Source organism: Pinus tabuliformis, chromosome 7, assembly GCF_031772625.1.
Source record: "Pinus tabuliformis cultivar Carrire ecotype Pingquan chromosome 7, CPIR1, whole genome shotgun sequence".
NCBI classification, from domain to species: domain Eukaryota; kingdom Viridiplantae; phylum Streptophyta; class Pinopsida; order Pinales; family Pinaceae; genus Pinus; species Pinus tabuliformis.
The window spans coordinates 1,984,528,198-1,984,534,379 of NC_142293.1; positions in this window are offsets into that span (position 1 = coordinate 1,984,528,198).

The window sequence follows — 6,182 nt, forward strand, 5'->3', positions numbered from 1 at the left end:
AGGAAAAGAACCTGCTAGATGGAATAAGAAACAAAGTGCAAATAAGAAAAGCTACTACACCCATGAAGATAGTGATGGCTTATCAAACAGTGATGAAGATGAACAAGGTAATAAATATAAGCTATTAATGGCATTTGAAGATGATGATTATGAGGATGCTGTAGATGTGGATAATCTCTATAATGAAATTACTAGACTCAAGAGATGCATAGAAGAAAAGAGTGTGATCATTGATACTTTGCAATTTCAAATTGATGAAAAGGAAAAACATCTTGAAAAACTAGAAGGTGAAATTGTTGGTCTCAGAAAAGAAATTGAGAAAAAAAAACTATTAATCTTAAGTTTGTCAAAGGATCTGAAACTTTGGATGAGATTATCAATGTGCAGCGGTCTCCTCTAAACAAGACAGGTTTGGGCTATAATGGAGAAACCTCTCAAGCATCCACCTCAAAAAGTTATCTTGATGCAGCAAGAAGAAATGAGCAGAAGAACAATGAAGATAATCAGGTAAAGCAGGGACGAATTACAAACAGAAACTATCAGGGACAATCCTTCTTAAGGGTGAACAAAAGCTACAACCAACCACAGGTAAAATCTTCTCAGTTTGGCACAAGAATAGATGAAAATAGAAATTACAATCAGTTGGCTGGTAGATTCAATAACCGCAGAAGCTTCTTCAATGGACAATGCTTTTCTTGCCATAACTTTGGTCACAAAGCAGCTCAATGTGTTGCATATAAAACAATCATGACTAGGGAAGCTCAAAAACAAAGAAGTATGACAGGGATTACAAAGAGGACCTATAACAACTTTTCGGTTCTTGAAAATGAAGTTGAATGTTCTATTTGCAATAATTTTGGTCATAAAGAGTCTGAATGCAGGAGCAGGTTTCAGGAGAAAAAGGAACAAGCCACGAGCACCAAAAAATGGAGAATAAAAGAACCTCAGACAGAAAGATGTGGGATAGCGTTTTATGCAGAAGGACAGGAAAATCTATGGTACATTGACAGTGGATGTTCGAAACATATGACAGGTGATAAAGAAAAACTTGAATCTTATTCTACTTTAGAAAAGGGAAAGAAAGTTTCTTTTGGAAATGATACTCCTGCAACTATAAAAGGAAAAGGTATTGCTCCTTTGAAAGAAAAGGTCAAGGCTGGAAATGTTTTGTATGTTGATGGATTGAAGCATAATCTTCTAAGTGTCAGCCAGATGTGTGATCAAAAAACCGAGGTTATTTTCAGATCGAATGGATGTCTTGTTCGTGATCTTGATACAGGTAAAACAGTTCTCAAAGGCAAAAGAACTCCAAATAATCTGTACATATTTGAAGAAGGACAACAACAATGCTATCTTAGCAAGGATGAAGAGCACTGGTTATGGCATCGAAGGTTGGGACATCTAAGCTTCTCACAAATAAGGAAAGCATGCAAATATCAGGCAGTTCGCGATCTTCCAGATATCAAAATTCCAGACAACACCATATGCAAATCTTGTCAGTTTGGAAAGCAAACCAGAACTAACTTTCCAGAGAAGGAAGGATCAGCTAGCTTGCCTCTTGAGCTAGTCCATACAGATGTATGTGGTCCATTTAGGAAAAGGACACCTCGAGGAGAAGAATATCTGATATTATTCATTGATGATTTTATTATTCGAAAAATTCAAATCCTTCAAAGCATTGGCTGAAAATGAATCAGGACACAAAATTAAGTGCCTCAGATCTGACAGAGGTGGGGAGTTCACATCAAATGAATTTTTCGATTTCTGCGATGAACATGGGATAAGAAGAGAATTCTCTACAGCTAGAACTCCTCAGCAAAATGGGGTTGTGGAAAGAATGAACAGAACTATCCAACAAATGGCTCGTGCTATGCTCGATGAATCAGGTACTCCTGCAACCTTCTGGGGTGAAGCTGCACATGCTGCTGTTATCATTCTTAACAAAACAAATGTCCGAGTAAACAGCACTCAAACACCTCATGAGCTTTGGAGTGGTAAAACTCCTTCCGTGAAGCATTTCAAAATCTTTGGGAGCAAATGTTATATTAAGAATACTGATGAGCAACTTGGCAAACTTGAACCTAGAGCAGATGAGGGCATTCTTCTTGGTTATTCTCCACATAGCAAAGCATACAAGTGCTACAATAAAAGACTTGGCAGAATTGTTGACAGTATTGATATAGTGGTTGATGAGAAGGGATATATTCCTAGGCAAGTTCATCATGAAGACATTGAAGAAGATGAAGGTTACTCTCAAAGGCGAAATGATGAAGAAGAAGAACCTCAAGAAGAAGAAGAATCTCAAGAAGAACCAGAGGAGCAGACAAGAATAGAAGAGAAGACTCCATCCAGATATGTCCAAAAGAATCATCCAGAAACTCAGATTGTGGGGCAGAAAGAAGCAGGAGTACAAACAAGAAGGACACTTGCAGAAGCTTCAAGCTACTTGGCTCTACTCTCCTCCATTGAACCACAAAATGTGAAAGAAGCATGCAAAGATGAATGTTGGGTCAAAGCAATGGATGAAGAACTTGAGCAAATCGAAAGGAACAACACTTGGGAATTAGTTCCTAGACCAAAAGATAAGAATGTAATAGGAACAAAATGGGTCTTCAAGAATAAGTTAAATGAAAATGGAGAAGTAATTAGAAACAAGGCCAGACTTGTTTGTAAAGGGTATGCACAGCAAGAAGGAATAGATTTTGAAGAGACCTTTGCTCCTGTGGCAAGACTAGAGGCCATCCGAATGTTCCTTGCTCTCTCAAGCTTTCAAAACTTCAAGGTATTTCAAATGGACGTGAAATCAGCCTTCCTGAATGGAGACTTAGAAGAAGAAGTATATATTGAGCAGCCAGATGGGTTCATTCTTGGAAATGATCCAAACCTTGTATGCAGATTGAAAAAGGCACTCTATGGGCTCAAACAAGCTCCAAGGGCTTGGTACTATCGGTTGGACAAATATCTTCACCAACAAGGCTTTTCAAAAGGATCAGCAGATAGCAATCTCTATATAAAAGTTGAAAATAACAAATTGCTAATTCTTGTTGTTTATGTAGATGATATTATTTTTGGCAGCAATGAAGAGACCATGAGTCAAAACTTTGCCTTGGTTATGCAGAAAGAATTCGAAATGTCACTTCTTGGAGAATTGACATATTTTCTTGGATTGCAAATCCAACAAAATGAAGGAGGTATCTTCTTGTCTCAAACCAAATACCTCAAGCAGATCTTGAAGAAGTATGGCATGGAAGAGTCAAAGCCAGTATGTACACCCATGGTTACAGGATGCAGCCTCAGTGCAAATGATGAATCAGCAGCAGTCCACCAACCCACTTATAGATCCATGATTGGGAGTTTGCTTTATTTGACAGGTACTCGACCAGATATTACACATGCAGTAGGAATGGTTGGAAGATTTCAAGCCAACCCAAAGGAAACTCATCTTCAGGCAGTCAAAAGAATCTTCAAATATCTTCAAGGGACCCAAAACTATGGCTTATGGTATCCTAGAAATACTGATCTCACTCTTCATGCTTACACAGATGCAGATTGGGCTGGAAGTGTGGATGATAGGAAAAGCACAAGTGGAGGTGCTTTCTTCATGGGTTCCAGATTAGTATCTTGGTTCAGCAAGAAACAAAGTTCGATTGCCTTATCTACAGCTGAAGCAGAATATGTGGCTGCAGCATCTTGTTGCACACAACTTCTTTGGATGATGCAGACCTTGCAGGACTTTCAAATCACTTGCACTCCACCTGTCTCTATCTTATGTGATAATACAAGTGCAATCAGCATTTCAAAGAATCCTGTCATGCACTCAAAGACCAAGCACATACCAATCAAGTACCATTTTCTTCGGGAACAAGTGCTTGAGCAGAAGGTCAAGTTGGAGTATGTTCCTTCTAAGGAGCAAGTTGCTGATATTCTCACAAAACCACTGCCCAGGGAAACTTTTGAATATCTCAGACAAAAGCTGGGAGTAGTTGATGCTTCATCCTGTTGTTGAAGTTTGTTTGTTCTACAGAAAAGTTGGTATACGCAGGTTACGGAAGGGATATGAGCGTATACACGCGGATTCATGCTGGGTAAGTCGCGTGTATGCTGGACGCTTGTTGCAGAAAGAATATCCGCGTACATACGCTGTTTTGTACAGGATAAAACGCGTATATGAAGTTCTGAACAGCAAGGGAAAACTCTGAAGTTCTGAACAGCAATAGGAATGTCAGAATTCTTCAGGCACAGTTTCAGGGAGTGCAACAGGCACAGGTTCAGGGGGAGCAGCTCAAAAGTCTCATAAAGCATTGTTGGCATTCAGATGTTTTGGTTGTTGGTTTCAGGAGAAGGAGCTCAGAAAGAAATTCTGGTTGCTGATCTAACAAGATGTTTATCAGATGCTGCTGGTGTCTTTCCTAAGTCTTGGTCTAGATCTGTTGTCTCTATGTCATGTATCTCTCTTGTCATATCTCTTTTATGGTGTCAAGGTCATGTAACGGCCTTTGTTGGTTTCCCCACTATGCCTGGGATGAATGCTGTAATATAATTGGTTGTTTCTGTTATGTCCCCTCTTGGTAGGGAGTATGGATGTATGTATTGAGTCTTTTGGTGATAGGAAGGTCCCTTATGGTGTATAAGTCTTGGTTCTTGTTGAAGAACATCTTTTGCAGATCTGGCCTTCGGTCAGGGGGAGCACAAGTCAGCACAGCCAAACAGAGATATCAGCATGTCCTCAGGGGGAGCACAGCCCTTTGCCCTTGATGTCAAAGGGGGAGAGTGACTTGGTGTGATGGTTGCCATCAAGTCCAAAGGGGGAGATTGTTGGCATTATGATTCAAGTGTTGTCCTTGATGGCAACTCACTCAGAGGATGGTACAGGTGCTCAGAGGTTGGTACAGGTGATGGCAACTTAATCAGAAGACAGATCTCAGTACAGCATACCAAGGAAGCTCATACACGCCGTTTCGTTAAGCCCAAGTCGCGTGTACACGCAAGTTCGATTCATAAAAAGCGCGTGTATGTGGAAAGGTCCTTTGGTCCATGGTGGTTAGTCCTTGGAAGTTGTGCCTATGATTTCGGACCATTGTGTCTCGACGAGCGTGTCAATCCCTAGTTTTGAAGTTGATGGTTTTGTGTTACTATGGTTTTGGCTCTTGGTATTGAGTTAGGCCTAAGACTATATAAGGAGAAGAAGATCATTAGGCAAGATCATCTTTCGACAAGGCTTGAATATCTAAGAGAGAAAGAGATCTGATATGCAGGTTCTGGGTTGCTTGATCTAAGCCAAGGAGAGATCACATCGGTTGATGGAAGACTAGATCTAAGGATAGATCGGGATCTAATGGTTGGCTTCGGTAAAAGAGCGTGTATACGCGGGTTTTGCTCATTGAAGTAGCGTATATCTTTTGAAGCTTGATTTTGGGTTTACAGTGGGGTCTGACTGTTATTGCAGAGTTCTGTAGTCTGCTCTGTGTTCTGGTAACTGGTGATTGACAGGGTTCAGTGGTTCAGTGATTCAAAGTTTGGTTGTTTTATGCTTCAATGATCTGTTGTGGAAATTGAATGATTTGTGGTCTTCAGATTGTAATGTTGTGCTTCAGGAATATCCAAGTCTGAAAATGTATGAAAAGTGATATCTGAAAGAAGGAAGATTGTAGGTCAGCACCTACGTACTAGTATCTTGGCTAGTACAAGAGCAAAGGGGGTTGGAGCTCCCTTCCAAGGAAGTTTGGAGAACGAGAGAAGGTTGAAGCCTTCTGCAGGTTGTAGCCTGCGTACTGGTATAAGGCTGCACCAGTACAAAAGAGTGTAAACTGAAGTTTCATATTAAAGAAAGATAGAGACAACTTGCAGCAGGTGGTTTTCACCCACATTGGGTTTCCACCTTATATCTTGGTGTTCATGTGTGTGGCTTTTTATCTGTTCTGTTTTACTGCACATGTTTACTGTTAATGTGATGAATAATGTCCTGATGCACTTAATTGAAGAATAAGCTAACTAAATTGTGAGTTTTCTTCCTATACGCTGTTTTACTTCGTCACAGTAGCGTGTACACGCTGGTTCACTTAACTGAAGTAGCGTATATGTTTCTGAGCATTTAAAAAGTTTGATTAATCAGATAATACTGATTCACCCCCCCTCTCAGTATTATTTCCAACAAATTATTTAGCTGATTTTGCTGCATCCAT